General features: G+C 40.5%; 1 protein-coding gene across 1 annotated transcript in view; it reads right to left on the bottom strand.

Annotated features, from left to right (window-relative positions):
• Cachd1 (cache domain containing 1) overlaps nt 1-16988 on the bottom strand; it is a 230744-nt gene that overhangs the window by 130717 nt on the left and 83039 nt on the right. The window lies entirely within an intron of this gene.

Genomic DNA, 16988 nt, shown 5'->3' with positions numbered 1-16988 from the left:
TATTCCCAGTTGAAGGGTTCACAACGCGGCCACATTTACTGGGCGGACACTTCCGCCTAGCCATTTCCGCATCAAAAAAGCGTCTTTCGTAGCTAGGATACCCGGTGGGCCCGGATATCTCCGCCTAGCAAGTTCCGGGCCAAGGGGTCTCGCGTGATCAGAGTCCCGTGGCATTGCATGGTGATGTAAGCGCGCAACATGACCATGTGATCTACGCACACGCGTAGAGTAGTGACGTGACCTGGCCACGCCCCCAGCCGGTTTTAAAAGTCCGGCGCGATATTCCCCATTCTCTTCTCTACGCACGTGTCTCTCCCACAGGCCTGCACACTTTCTGTCCTTTGTTTTCTAATAAACTCTATAAGCGGATTCTGTCGTGTTTCGTGACGTTTCCTTGCAAGGGGTAAGAACACAACGCAGACAAAAAACTAACACCAGTGTCTTTATCTTTGAAGCTGTGATGAATGGGATTGTCCCCCCAATTTCTTTCTCAGTCTGTTTGTCTTTGTTATCTATGAAGGCTGCTGTTTTGGGCATGTTAATTTTGTAACCTGTCACTTTGCTGAAAACGTTTATCATCTCCAGGAATTTCTTGGTGAGTCAATAAGAAATACAGATATTTTAACTATCATCTCTCCTTTCAGAGTATCTCTCAGAACCACCAGTCACTATCCCATTTCATTCACAAAGCACCCAGGGTTTTGGTAGGTATAAACACAGAACGAGGGTTGTTAAGGTAAAAAAAAAAAAAAAAAAAAAAAAATTACCCTGTTCTCTGAAGAGTCAGACAGAGAAGAGGAGGAGTTAAACAGACCTCGACTGATTCCCACCCAAGAAAGAGAGCACTAGTTAACCAGGAAACTGTCTGGGCTCAGGTCAGCAGGAAACCATTTGTTTGCTCAGGCCTTTGGGTGATTCATTGTTAATTCCCATCTGAATGGCTTTGGTACCTCTCAACCTCTCTGGACTTCCTAAAGATTCAGTGCTTTTCATTCACATATTCAACCAACTTTTAGTGAATACTTACATTCAGCACACAGCCAGTTGAATCTGGATAAGAGAGTGAACTAAACCAGAATTCTTAAAAAACAAAACAAAACAAAAAAAATCCTGGGGGCAAATGAGAGAATGGTCAGGGGAACTAGACAAAATAGAATCCACTCACCCTACACCTCTCTGGGTTTGTCCAGTCTGGATATGTGAATCTTGAGCATACTTTACTGGGATATCACACCCGAAACCAGAGCCTGCAGGCTACCAGATTGTGGAAATGTGCATATCGAGATGCAAGACTATCTCCAGTCATTTTTCAATGAGTACTTATTAGTTGACACCAGGATTCAAAGACAACAGTGTTGTTCTTCTGCAGCCCCTTCTAATTTTATTTTTAGACAGGGTCTTATGTAGCCCAGACTGGCCATGGATAACCTTGAACTTCTAATCTTCCTGCTTCTATCACCTGAGTGCTGAGATTAGAGGCATATTCCACCATACCCCCATTGATATGATGCTGGTGGTAGAGTCCAGGGCTCCATGCATGCCAGGCAAGCATTCTTGAAACTAAGCTACCTTCTGAGCCCTGCACTGCCTCTGCTTGCCTGTTTCCTCCTGGGCTACAATGCAGGGTTTGGCAACATAAGCGAACTTTCTACCCACCTACTTCCATCCCAGTACTATGCAACCTTTACTTGCATGATTTAACAACATAATCAAACTTGCTTAGGCTGGAGTGTTTCTGGGAATTGGAACAAGAAATAGAAATGAAAAACAAAACAAAACAAAAACTAAGATATCCTGGGTCCAGTTTTATAAGCTCAGTTAGTAAGGCTTCTATGTAAAATGTCCACTGAGCCCCTTTCAGGGCCTTTCTGTGATCAACTTCTTTTGGAAATTCTCTTTGCAAAGTCTGCAGATCTTTCATTCGAAGCTTCACCCAAGAGAACACATCTTACAGAATAAAACTGGTTTCCCCTTATGCTAACACTCATCGCCTTTTGATAACTGGAAGCAGAATATTGAATGTCCACTCGGTGTCAACTACAGTCTTCCACAGGCTTTCGAGACAGACCATTATCTCTGCTTTACAGATGGAAACGGGCAGTGACAGGTTAAACATTCAGTCAAAGTCCAGATAAGAAGTGACAGAAAGTTCTCAAGTTTTCTACCTCAAACAATAAGGACCTTTATGCTCTTCATCTCCTACTAGGGGTGTCCAAAGGCTCATAACCTTACTTGTCTTGTGCCCACGGTCTCTGAAGTTCCTTCCTGCTCTAGAATTTGAAACATTACACTGGTCGGGCCTGACCATTGACAGTTTAACACACAGAGGGCTGACTAGATCAGGTTGCCTCTTAGTTAACGATATCTTTAAGGAAAGAGATTCCTGGAGTGGGTAGCAACATGTAACTCCCTTCAAGTCCTGTCCCTGTGAAACATGAAGTACAAAATCTGGGGCTACATCCTGCTTTCAGGTGGGACTGTTTCACTGGCTTGATATTTCCGCCATGACTGAGCCTGGAATTATACTGCACTGAAAGAAGAATTTGGAGGGGCTAAATATATATATATATATATATATATTAATATATATTATATAAAGCCACTATGCTTCTTTCTTAGTATGTTTCACTGAATGATATCTTTCAGGTAAAATTTCCTTTGTCAAATAATAATTTAGAAAACTAAGGAAAATATCAGAATAGACATACCATTAAAAAAAAATGTGTTGAGATACCTTTGAGGCCAGAAATATATTTATGTGTGAATAAACTGAGCTGACATATTAACTGCTGTCCATAACATACTGAATTTGAGTCCTGTCAAATCAATTACCTGTTGAAACAAACAAACACACACACAAAAATGATCCTCAGAGGAACAGAATCAAAGTTTGTTTCCATAATAATCAAGATGCAACTTGTATTTTTTTTTAACCTATCAAGAAAATTGTAAGTGTGACTAACTTTTCAGAAAAAGCTGCCAAGCATGACAAATTTCACAAGTTCAGGGGTAGGCAAGACAGCTTAGCGGAAAAAAGTATTTTCATGAAAGCCTTTTGACTACAGTTTGATGCCAGGAAGCCTTGCAAAGGCAAGAAGGAAAAACCAGCTCCACAAGGTTGTCCTCTGACGTCTACATGTACACTGTGGTGCATGTGCCCCCCCACCCCCACAAACGATATTAATAAATGACTTGTAATTTTTGAGACAGGGTCTTATTATCTGGTCTGGCCTGGAGCTCACTATGTAAAGCAGGCTGGCCTTGAACTCACAGAGACCCACCTGTGTCTCCAGAGTGATGTGATTAAAGATGTATGCACCCATGCTTAGTCAAATAATGTTTTAGAAGTAAGAACCAGTCAAAGACTCTAAGGTAGCTATTATAATTATGCTCAAGCTTGTGAAGGTAAATACACTTATGAATGGTGAAAAAAAATTATCCGCAGAGAAATTTAAAAGAAAGAAATGGAGATCTTAGGACTGCAAAGTACAATATCTGAAATTTAGAAATATATGTATTGAAGATTTGGCTACAGAATTAAGCTAAGGGGAAACTTAAATATACATCAATAAAAGTAATGTAATCCGAAGATTAGAGAGGGAAGGAAGAAACAGGAGGAGAGGGAGATGGGGTCATGTGGTTCTTGTAAAGAGCAAAATACCAAGTATCCATGTAATCAGGAACTAGGAAAGTAGAAAAGCATAGTGAAAAGATATATGAAGAAATAATGTCCCCCAGATGCCTGAATTTGATGGGTGACATACATTACAGATTCAGAAAGTTCAGAACAAGTAAACAAAACAAACAAACAACAAACAAACCAAAAAACCAACCACTATACTACAAAAACCAAAGCAGAGTAAATGTAAAAACTGTTGTACCTAGTTAGCCATAATCAAATTCCTAAAAAACAAAACAAAACAAAATAAAATAAAATAAAATAAAGAAAAGGAAGAAAACCTTTAAAGATCAACCAGAGGAAAAGAAAATAAAACAAAAAAACAGATACAGGGTACCAATTTTCACTGACGCGTGATTAGAAACTAAGGCATCTGGCAGAGAGCAAAATGCTTCTACAAATATTTATAGTGGGGAGGGATCTGAAGAGCTGGCTCAGCTGGGAAGAGCACCTGCTCCTGCAGAGGACCAGGATTCCTTTTCTAGCACCCAGGCTCACAATAGCCTGTATCTCTAGCTCTAGGGGATCTGATGCCCTCTTCTGGCCTGTTTGAGCACCTGCACACAAGTGGTACACACACATATACTCAAGTACATATACATATATATATATATATACAGAAAGTTAAAAAAATTTAAAGAAAAAAATAGTCAAACCACAATTTGGTTTGCCCCTCCCCCACTGTGGACTTCCTTTTGGTGCCCAGATGCAGGTTACAGCAGTCAGAAGAACAGGTCAATGACCCACCTGCCAGCAGAACTGTCCCAGCCCCAGTCCTCACAATTTGGTTTGAGTCAAAAGCATGTAAGAGAAAAGATGAGGTAGGGAAATTTTCTTTTCTTTTCTTTTTTTCTTTTTTTTGGTTTTGTTTTGTTTTGTTTTTTGTTTTTTGAGACAGGGTTTCTCTGTGTAGCTTTGCGCCTTTCCTGGGACTCACTTGGTAGCCCAAGCTGGCCTTGAACTCACAGAGATCCGCCTGGCTCTGCCTCCCGAGTGCTAGGATTAAAGGCTTGCGCCACCACCGCCCGGTGGGAAATTTTCAGAATGCATGAAACAAAGAAAAGCTATGAGGATTTGTCTTCTGGATGTCTGCATTATAGTAAAAATTACAGGAAGTTCTCTGGACATCATCAGTAGGTGCCTTGAGAGAGAAATGAAGAGCACTGTACATGTAAGTATAAAAGTTATACAAGTTCTTCTCTTTTTGACATCAATATTTTTAACCACAGCAGCTTAAAGGAGAAGCAACAGCCCTGTCTTCTGCAGTTTGTCATGTGAAACAGACAACATTAGCATAAAGGGCGGTGCTTTGGCAATGGACCTATACAATTACAAGGGTAAAAGATTTTGTGAGTGGCAGAATACTAACTTTTAGCAAACTAAAAAAATTAAGAGTATGTATTATCATTTCTAGGGCACTTCCTCTAAAAATTATGCTAATGTTGTCTGCATAAAGGGCAGTGCTGTGGCAACAGACCTATACAATTATGTACAGAGATACTATTTTAGAATGGATATTTTATTTGCCACACAAACAGAGTGAAAAGACTTAAAGACTTCTGTAGAAAAGGTTTCTGAATTGATTCTGAAAGGAAAATTGAGACTTCGTCAATTAACAGGAATAGACCCAGTGGAGATTGTGGTACATTTTACTAATGCTGAAATTGCCTCATGATGTGCAGAAAATGAGCATTGACATAGAGCTTGCAGTAATTTTTTGGGAGCAATTAGCAACAATTATCCCCAAAGCAAGAGACCTCAGTTTATAAAGAAAACACACTGGATCCTTCCTCACACTGTGCAAGGAACACCAATTTCTGGAGCCCCTACATTCTATACTGATGCAAATAAATCAGGAAAGGCAGGTTATAAGTCAGGAAATTTAAGTAAAATGGCTTAAAGCCCTTATGATTCAGTTCAGAAATCAGAATTATATGATATTCTAATGGTATTATTAGATTTTTCCCCGAACTTCTTAATATAGTTACTGACTCTCAATAGGCAGAATAAGTTGTTTTATATACTGAAATGGCTGAGCTTATTCCAGATGATTCAGAATTAACTTTGTTATTTATTTAATTGTAAGAAATAATCAGAAATAGAAATCATCCCTTGTAAATAACACATAACAGATTCCATATGGGACTGCCAGGACCTCTAGCAAAAGGTAATGATAAAATTGATTAGCTATCAGTAGGAAATGTGCTAGAAGCCTCAGAAATTCATAAGAAACACCATGCTAATAGCAAAGATTTGAAGAAAGATTTTTCTATCACTTGTCAACAAGCCAAGGAAATTATAAGGAAATGTCCCACTTGCTCTTTGTATAATCAAATTCCACTACCTGCAGGAAATAACCCAAAGGGTACTTGAAGAAATGAAATCTGGCAGATGGATGTGTTTCATTTTCAGAGTTTGGAAAATTAAAGTATGTGCACCAAAACCATAGATATATACTCAGGATTTCAAGGGGCAATTGCCTTGAGTTCTGAAAAGGCTGGTTCTGTAATTATATATTTATTAGAAGATATGGCCATTATAGGAATACCTATAAAAATCAAGACTTACAACGCTCTAGCATATGTCTCTAATAAAAAGAAAGGGTTTCTTTGCATATTACAACATAAAGCATATTACAGGTATACCATACAAACCTATAAGACAAGCAGTTATAGAAAGATCTAATTGCACTTTAAAAGATATACTTAATAAACAGAAAGGGTAATAAAGATACACTGAGATAGATTACACAATGCTTTATTAACTTTAATTTTTAAATGCTAATGAGAAAGGAATGACAGCTGCAGAGAGACAATGGATAATAGAAAAAACTACTGAATTAAATCAGCCTGTATACTTTAAAGATGTGTTGACCTCAGAATGGAAACCAGGATGCATTGTGTTGGGGAAGAGGTTTTACTTTTGTTTCCCCAAGAGAAGAAAAAAATTGATAAAGATTAGATTCGAACAGGAGAGACCTCTTGCTTAGGAAAGGTGATAGTCCAAACAGTGTGGCCATCAATCTAGACTAACTTATAAGGCTAACAAAGGCCTTTCATTTGATCAGACATAACTGCCCTAAAGGGAAACCCCAAAGTTAGAGTTGAGGCAGGTTTTTTTTTTTTTTTCTTGCTAGGAGAATAAAAGCATCCAACTAAGGAATTTAAAGACGACTGGACAAATGAGACAGCTGAAGAAAAAGAAGGATGAATCATCCAGAGAAAATCTCCCAAGAAAAAGAGTAAATTGACCTAGTGGTATAGCACATCTCCAACAGGATAAAATCTCATAAATCTTCCCAAATGTTTATTTCTACTGTTCTCTACAGACATAATAGGAAAATGGTCTTTTTGTAGTCTCAATTCAATTAAAAATTAAAGTTGGCTTTGATTTGGACCATGGCTCTATCATTCTCTAAACCCAAGCATGCTTGGAAAAGGACAATTCAAAAATCTCTGTCTCATGTCAGAAGAGCTACCTGGTATGGGAAAGCAGAAAAAACAAAACTGAGGGACTATGCTATTGGCACAAATCTCCTAAGCCTTTGGTAACGAGGAATTAAATTTGTGTGCCCTATGTTGTAACTAATTGTGGTCTTTAACCTCTCAGAGATCTGCTGCATGTGACATTTAAAATGTTTTAAGTTTTCTGCAGTGACCCGTGACTATTCCTGGCAGTGACCTTTGAGGTTTCTAAGAAGATGGTGGGACCTCACAATGATGAATCCACGTGGATTGTGGTAATACCATAAGCTGACAAACATTACCCCAAGATCAGCTTTAGGCTACAAACTGCTCAGGACATCTTCAAAGCAGTCAGCTGACATAGTAGCCTCATGAACTACTCCACGTCAGGACTTCAGATAAGCTCTGTACTTCCCTATCACACTGATACTGAACAGTAGCTAGGTCTCCCAGGACTTGACCATTATCTCAATTTTTTCAAGGTCCCTTAAAAATGTGACCACCCCCAAATAACAGGAAGTAATTTTAAGAACATGACATCTACATTTGCCAAAGGTAGGGTGGGGTGGTTTTTAGCTGTTTGGTGGATTATAGATGTTTGTATTGTTTAGGAGGGTTGGTTACAAGTTGTTACTAGCTGTGGTCAGGGAGGAAACTAAGCAAAGTAGATTAGATTCAGGTATCTAGTTCTGAAAAAAAAATAGGGCATATAGGAATGATAGGAATGATAGGATATAAGGATACATTATTGAATATACTTTTAACTTAAAAAGCAACTATTAGTCTTAAATATTTTACAGTGGTATAGATTTTTGTATATTGATACAAATCTAAGGTTATTTTTGTTATATTGTGTGTGTGTGTGTGTGTGTGTGTGTGTGTGTGTGTGTATGTTTCTACTTTTGTTTAAGGTATATACATTGACACAAATTTAAGGATGTTGTTTGTTTTTTCTCTTTTTGGGGGGCCCACAACCCAGCTCCCAAATAAATTGTACACAGAGACTTATTTTTAATTATGAATGCCTGGCCTTTGCTTGGCTTGTTTCTTGCCAGCTTATCTTAAGTTAAATTATCCCGTCTACCTTTCGCCTCTAAGCTTTTCCCTTTTCTTACTTCTGTAATCTTACTTTCATTCTTACTCCATGGCTGCCTGTGTAGCTGGGTGGCTGGCCCTCAAATGTCTTCCTCCTTCTCTGGCTCCTTTTTTCTGCTCCCATATTTCTCCTTCTATTTATCCTCTCTGCCTGCCAGCCCCACCCATCCTTTCTCCTGCCTTGCTATTGGCCGTTCAGTTTTTTATTAAACCATCAGGTGTTTTAGATAGGCAGAGTAAATCAGCTACACAGAATTAAGCAAACACTACATAAACAAAAGCAACACACCTTAAAATAATATTCTACAACATAAGAATATTTTGTTACTTTATATATCTGTTTCTACTCTTGTTTAAAGTTATTTTTGTATATTGATGCAAATTTAAGGTTATTTTTGTTATGGTGTATATATTTTTCTACTCTTGTTGAGAGTCTTGTAACTCTACAGCTCATTTAACAATGTAATGTAAATTTCTACTTCTTGAGAGTTATTATTACAAACTATTAAGGATAATTAAGAAATACCGGTTAGGGCTGGAGAGATGGCTCAGAGGTCAAGAGCATTGGCTGCTCTTCCAGAGGTCATGAGTTCAATTCCCAGTAACCACATGGTGGCTCACAACCATCTAAAATGAGATCTGGTGCCCTCTTCAGGACTGCAGGCAGAACACTGTATACATAATAAATGAATAAATATTAAAGAGGAAGGATTACTTCCACAGTAGTCATACAAAGTCAGAACCTATGTGCTATGAAAAAAGAAACAATGCATATGCTATGAAACATGAAACGATGCATGTGCTATGAAAAATGAAACGATGCATGTGCTATGAAAAAGGAAATGATGCATGTGCTATGAAAAAGGAAACAATGGACCAGGGGAAAGGGAAACAAGAGTCTGGGGAGCTGGGCCAGCACGGTGGTGTGCACCTTTGATCCCAGAACTCGGGATGACTCAGAGGCAGGAGGATCTGTGACTTTGAGGCTGGTCTACACAGCGATTCCAGGACAGCCAGGACTACATAAAGAGACCCTGTCTCAAAAACAACAACCAACTACACCAACAGAAAGACTCTAGGGAGCAAGGCAGGCCTGACTCCAAGGAAGCAGACAACTGTGCTTTCCCAGACCCACAGTAACCAAAAAGATCAATCAGGAAGATGGAAGGGACCAAAGAGACGGCTCGGCCGTCAAGAGCACCTGCTGCCTTGGCAGAGGACCCAGGTTTGATTCCCAGCACCCAGGTGGCAAGTCACACATGCCCATAACTCCAAGTCCAGGGGACCTGTCACTCTCTTCTGAACTTTATAGGCATACAACATGTATACATACAAGCAAACACCCATATATATAAAATAAAAACAAATAATATATTTCTTAAAAGATGAAAATCACTGTTCCATATTCCTGCCAGTTATATAAATGAAGACAACAGAATGAACAACTTGGAGGCCATGGCTGGCCTTAATATGGTGGATTAGAGGACCAGGCAGTTGTGTGGAGGGGCTGTGCTTTCAAGACAGAAACGGGACAGCAGGTGGAGAAGAAAGCGGTTTTCTGAGCTTTCAATGCCAAAGACAGGCTGTTTTCATCTGATGGGGATGATCCTGAAGGGCAAAGCGAACTGAGGAAGGGGAAGAGCTGCCTGCAGACAGCCTTGACCAATGTCAGGCTCGCTTCCTGAAAATGTGGCTTCACTCCCCCACAGCTACCCATCTCAAAGCTCTCTGTCCTGAATTATTAATAATGAGGAAATCATTTGCCAATCTGTTAAGTCGATTATTAAAATAAATAAGTACAGAAGCAATTGAGAAAGAAGACCGAAGCTTGAAGGAAGTCCAAGGTGGCTCTGGCTCCTTTAGGGGATGAGGCCAGCACCCCGGAAGCTCTGTCTCCTTTTGTTTCTAACTGCCGTCCCTTCCCGCTTTGCCCATAGGGAGACTGTTTTGCTACTTTGGGGGGCACTTGCTCAAAACTTGGTTTTTCTTGATTCAGATTCAACTTCACATAATGCCCTTATGTGAGCATACAACTCGATTCCTTGAATGACTCAAAGCCCGCATCTATGGGAAGGGTTGCTCACAAGAATGTGTGGGATAGAATTTTCTCCTTCTGAGGCTGCTGCCCCGGTCTCTTGGCAAGAAAACTGCCTACAGCAAACTAATCGAAGACTTAAAACACACTGTGAAGCAATTTAGACCCAGGCTCTGAGGGTTAATGCAAAAGTCCTAATGGGTAAGAGCAGGAAAAGCAGTACACCGTAGAGAATTTTGTGGTAAGAGTCAAGAATCATGGAATGTTTTTTTTATTAGTGTTAATTACTTTGCTCTCTTAACCAAAGATATTAACAACACATTAGATTTCCTGCCAAGTTCCATGATGTGCACAAATAAGATATGACTCTCAAGAAGATCTTATTAGCAAAAGCAGACGCCAAGAACCCAAAGGGCTCTATTTTCCTTAAAGGAAAAGTAACAGAGAACGTATGGCAGGATTTTAGACAGTAGAATGTGTGTGTGTGTGTGTGTGTGTGTGTGTGCACGCATGTGTGCATGCGTGCACACACTTGTACATGTGTGCATAAACATTATTGCACCCCAAATAAAAAGTAGTTCTTCTTCTAAAGACTGTGAATTCAAATTGAGAGCAAAGGAGCTAAGGATAGAGCTCAGTTGGTAAGGTGCTTGTGTAGCATCCATAAAGCCCTGGGTTCAACTCCTAGTACTGCATAAAACTGAGTATAGTGACATGCTCCTGTATCCCCAGCACTTAGGTGACAAAGGCAAAAGAATCATTTCTCTGTGAGTTTGAGGCCAGCCTGGTCTACAGAGTGAGTTGCAGGACAGGCACCAAAGCTACACAGAGAAACCCTGTCTTGAAAAACCAAAACCAAACCAACTGAACAAACAACAACAAAAAGTATAAGAGGAAAGATCAATAATCTTTTTGAATGAACAATCTATTTTTTTCTTCTCAAACATATCCTACAATCAATTATAATTGTCTCTATAATGAAGAGGCCAGTGGGATTAGTGAAAATAAAACTATTATAGGGGACATGGGTCCTCAGAGATGTGTCCTCAGAGTAGGATATGTAGGCAGAAATGCAGTGCCAATCAACATCTGCTTTCATTCTTAGGGTTTGTGCAAGATCTGGAGACCCAGAAGGTAGACTCTGGTTAGAGGGCTGAACACCAAGGACAGAGACAGCCTTAGGGCCTGACTAGCAAGGGAAAAAACACACAAGAAACCCAGAAATGGAAATGGAAGGAGTGGTGTTACCTCACCAGATTTCAACACGTGTTATAACAGGACAACCACAGGGACTCAATGATTAAGAGCGCTTGCTGTTCTTCTAGGGGACCTGAGTTCAATTCCCACCACCCACATGGTGGCTCAAAATTCTAATTCCAGCTCTAGGGGATCTGAGGGCCTCAAAGCACACATGTGGTACACAGACATACATGCAGGCAAAACACTCTTGCAGCACATAAAATACTTGTTAAAAAATTCTCGGAGCTGGAGAAATGGCTCAGTAGTTAAGAATGAGTACTGCTTTCACATCAGACCTAACCTTGGTTCCCAGCACCCATGTCAGGCAGCTCACAACCACCTATAACTCCAGCTGCATGGGATCTGATGCCTATGGCTTCCATGGGTACTACATGCTTGCTCTCTCTCTCTCTCTCTCTCTCTCTCTCTCTCTCTCTCTCTCTCTCTCTCTCACACACACACACACACACACACACACACAAATACACATTTAAATTAAAAGAAATTAATAATAATGGTTGTGAAAAAAACTTTTTGTACACTTTTTGAAGATGTATCACTCTGATTGGTTTAATAAAAGGCTGAATGGCCAATAGCTAGGTAGGATCTCTGGGCAAAGGAGGCTGGGAAGAAGGCAAAGATGCCAGGAGAGACACAGAGCAAGCAGGATGGGCAATATGGAGATGAGGTAATAAAGCCACAAGACAGAAAGTAAATAATAGAAATAGGTTAAGTTAAAAGAGCTAGCTAGAAACAAGCCCAAGCTATCAGCCAAGTTTTCATAATTAATAATAAGTCTCCATGTCATTATTAGGGAGCTGACTGTCCTGATGAAAAAGTCCAACTATCAATGGCATCCAATGTGGGGAAATGTATTTACACATAAGACCCGAGAAAGCATGAAAAAGGTCCCAAACACACAAAAATGGAACCTAGTCCTACAGTCTTTCATGTGAGCAGCAGTACAGAGACCATCTCCCGGCCACTGCCTGTGAGCTTGAGCCACCAATGCACCATGAGATAAGCTGCGACAGTTTAAGGTTTTTCTCATGCAGACAAAAAAGGTTACAGTTACACAATAAAGCAGATTCATATGGGAAAAAAAAGAACCTCTAAACAGGTTATAGTATGTTTCACAATGTGTATTGGCTTAAGAAAAAAAAAAGAAAGAAAAAGGATATAGACAGTAATAAAAAAAATAGTCTAAGAATAATAGTAAAGTCTTTAAAGAGAAAAGAAGAGGAGGAGGAGGAGGAGGAGGAGGAGGAGGAGGAGGAAGAAGAAGAAGAAGAAGAAGAAGAAGAAGAAGAAGAAGAAGAAGAAGAAGAAGAAGAAGAAGAAGAAGAAAAAGAAGAAGACGAAGAAGTAGTAGTAGTAGTAGTAGTAGTAGTAGTAGTTAGTAGTAGTTTGGACCTTATACGGCACTTTGTTAATTTTGAATTTTTTGAATGCTAATGAACAGACAACAGCTGCTGAGAGACATTGGATTGTGGAAGGGACTGCTGAATTAAACCAACCTGTATACTTTAGGAATGCCTTAACTTTAAAATGAAAGTCAAAAAATGTATTATGTTGGGGAAGAGGTTAAGCTTTTGTTTCCATGGGAAACAAAAGGCCATGGATTCCTTCCAAGTTAATAGAGGATCAGATTTGCCCAGGGAAGATCTCCTAAGTATCTTGGCTACAGACATGGGGGAGGAAGTAAAGAAATACTACATGACAGGTAATGTGTAAGCTGATTCCTCTGCAGGCAGATCTCTGTGAGTTCGAGGCCAGCCTGGTCTACAGAGACTTACAGGACTGCCAGGACTGTTACACAGAGAAATCCTGTCTCAGAAAAACAAATAAACAAACAAACAACAAAACCACCCCCCACCAAAAAAGAAAGAAAGAAAAGAAAAATAGATCCAATTTAAAGGTCATATCTTAATGAGTGATCAATGGGGGAGGTCCCAACCCATTGTGGGTGGTTCTATCCCTGGGCTGGTAGTCCTGAGTTCTAAAGAAAGCAGGCTGAGCAAGCCATGAGGAACAAGCCAGTAGGCAGCATCCCTCCATGGCCCCTGCATCAGCTCCTTCCTCCGGGTTCTCACCCTGTTTGAGTTCCTGTCCTAACTTCTTTCAATCATGGGCAGCTATCTGAAAGTATAAGCCAAATAAACCCTTTTATTTCCAACTTGCTTTTTGCTCATGGTGTTTTACTTCATCAAAAGAAACTCTAAGACAGGAAATTGTGGTGGTATTGTGTTCCGCAAAATATTGTGCACCATAATAAACTTATCTGGGGTCAGAGACAGAACAGCCACTAGATACAAAGGCTAGAAAATGGTGGCACTCACACCTTTAATCCTAGCACTCCAGAGGTAGAAATCCCTCTGGATCTCTGTGAGTTCAAGGCCACATTGGAAATGGCCAAGCATGGTGACTCATGCCTTTAATCCCAGAAAGCGAGACTTTAATCCCAGGGAGTGATGGTAGAAAGCAGAAAGGTATATAAGGCGTGAGGACCAGAAACTAGAAGCATTTGGCTGGTTAAGCTTTCAGGCTTTTAGCAGCACAGTTCAGCTGAGAGCCATTCGGATATGAGGACACAGAAGCTTCCAGTCTGAGGAAACAAGATCAGCTGAGAAGTTGGCCAGGTGAGGTTAGCTGTGGCTTATTCTGTCTCTCTGACCATCCAGTATTTCACCCCAATAACTGGCCTCAGGTTTGATTTTATTAATAAAGACTTTTTAAGATTCATGCTACAGGGAGTATATATATATGACAAACCAAAACATGAAACAAAGCAAGTGAATGATTTTTAAAAAGGAGAATAGCAGGGCACAGTGGTGCACCCCTTTAATCCCAATGCTAGGAGGCAGAAGCAGGCATCTCTGTGAGTTTGAGGCCACAGTGAGTTCCAGGCTGGCCAGGGTTATATTGTGAATAATAACCTCTGAGAGAAAGTGTAAGACACCCTCTTTGGCAGGTCTTTCAAGGGCTTCCAAAGTCCAGGTTGATATATTCATTTTAATGTATTTCCTTAGAGCTTACCTTTTAGGCTTTGTAACTTTTTTACATATTAGATACATTTTACAAGTTTTTGGAAAGACAGGTTAATTAGTTGCTAGTGATTAATTAGTTACTAGCATTCTGAAGTTCAAAGGAGATGTAAACCCGAACGACTGTGGTGGGGAATGTTTTATAGAAGAAGAATCATGATAGATGAACATGTTCCTGCAGATTTTGTCTTAGGCACTGTCTAGTATCATAGGATCCAGAGTTTTTAATTACTTAAAAATTATTTTAATTAATATTATTGTGGATGGGGGAGGGAGAGGGGGAGGGGATGTTGGTTTGTGTCACGGCACATCTGTAAAGGTCTGAGGACAATTCTGTAGAGCTGGTTTTCTCCTTCTACCTTTATGTGGGTTCTGGAGATCACACCCAGGTCAGGCTAACAGAGCAAGTAACTGCCTGCTGTCCCACCTCAACAGCCACTGTGTATAGTTCTCAATCAGGAGTCTCTTTTGGTTATAAAATGGGGGAAACTATCATCTCAGCGAAGTGACAAATTTTTCAGTAAACATGCCATCATACACTTTTAATTATTGTTAAATGGATCACAGGGCTGAAATGATTTAAAAACCATGATATGGAAGAAACTTTTCAGGGCTTGTGCACATTAAATTTTAGATGGAACAATTAATGGGGCAATTTTCTCCTGCCTAGGGAGAAGACATAAGACCCTCTTTGCTTGGGGTGCTCTGGTAGGCGGTGGCGGGTGGGGTGGGGTGGGGGGGCATGGGGGGGCCCTGGGGCTGTTAAAGATAAATATGTCTTGGTTCAGGTTAGAAAAGAATAATTTGTTTTTATTTTTTTTGGGGGGGGGGGGCGGTTTTCAAGACAGGGTTTCTCTGTGTAGCTTTTGTGCCTGTCCTGGAACTCATTCTGTAGCCCAGGCTGGCCTCGAACTCACAGAGATCCACCTGCCTCTGCCTCCTGAGTGCTGGGATTAAAGGTGTGTGCCACCACCACCCAGCAGGAGAGAATAATTTGACAGCGAGAAGGCACGTGGAGCAGAGGGCACGTCTCTGTCAGGTGGGATTTTCAGGTGAAGAGAGTTTAGCAGAGGTGTCCGTTGTGAATGGGAACACACAATAAAGTAAATGGTCTAAGAGAATAGTCAACATGCATTTGTGTCTCACTGATTTCTGAAAACTTGTTCTCCTGTCATAAGAGTGCAGGCAGCTTCTTTGACCTCTTGTGGCCTCAGTATCCTCCTCATGATAGGGGAGTCTGCTTCTGAAGGTTATCTGGCTACAGTCTATTGAATGGCCTCCCACCAGTTTTCTCTAAGTGCTCCGTCAGTTGCTATGATTTCTAACAATTATACTGAAGGCTTCCAAGCTTGCTCATAGCCAGTTTAGCAATGACATCAGCCCCCAAACACAAAACAGCTGCACGTTCGGAAAGAGTCCGTGTAAGACCTGTATCTGTTACTTCAAGAGGCTTAACCTGATAGCCCAGATCACATTCTTTAAAGGGTTATCAAATAGCGGTTGTCTACCCAAAAAAGTCTCCTCTAACGAGCAGGCTTTGTATAGAAATCGTAGTCCATAACAACTCTTGTAGATTTAATGATTCTGAAGTGCCTTCTAGCTCTCGGGAATAAGCTTAAGTCAGGACTTAGAAAGACAGGACTCAGTGTAGCACACCACAGCAATTTCAGGCTATTCATCCTTCACAATATCTAAACTAAGACAAATGAGACCTGCATCGCCACTTAAAAGTGACTAAACCAGGCCTCCGCCTATAAACAGGAAATGCTGAACTTAGCTCTCAGCACTCAACTGTAAATAAATAACCAGCCTGTAAGAACTTCACCCTGACGCAAAGCCTTTCTTCTGAGAATGCACTTTAAAGCTCAGACGGGGTCAAGCTGTCTCCATGAATAAAAGAACAGAAGGAACTCAGAATTTACATCATTATGCATTTTCTTATGTTTCTCTTTTTATCCTGGGTGAGCCCTCCGCTGCACCCTGACTTGTAGCTCGGTTCTGTTTCTCACTGAAGTTTCAAACCTGGTTTCAAGTTACTTGTCGACAGGCTGGAATGAAGTCGGTGGGTTAGCTGAAATGAAAGCCTCCGCCTTTCTTACCGCTCTTCTCGGGCACCCGCTAATTATTTATGTTCAAGCTCACCAACACTGTGTCTTAGTGTAGGAGGCAGCGTACTCAATGCCAGCTAGCTAGAAACAAACAGAACCTGGCCTTTAAGTATCTTGACTGCACAGAGCACTGAAAGAAGATAAAGAAGGGAAAAGAAAAGGGGGGGGGGGGGCGTAGAATTTTAGAAAGAGGACAGAAAAGCACCATGAAGCGCTCATGTAGCTGAAGCACACACAGTAGCTGCTGTGTTGCCAGAGCCTTCTTCCACCAAGATGAGCTAAATGGGTTCTTGTTAGCCTGACCACCTCATCATCAGAACTTCA

Source organism: Peromyscus maniculatus, chromosome 2, assembly GCF_049852395.1.
Source record: "Peromyscus maniculatus bairdii isolate BWxNUB_F1_BW_parent chromosome 2, HU_Pman_BW_mat_3.1, whole genome shotgun sequence".
Lineage (NCBI taxonomy): Eukaryota > Metazoa > Chordata > Mammalia > Rodentia > Cricetidae > Peromyscus > Peromyscus maniculatus.
The sequence above is the reverse complement of the archived record's forward strand: the minus strand, read 5'-3'. Positions and strand labels throughout refer to the sequence as shown.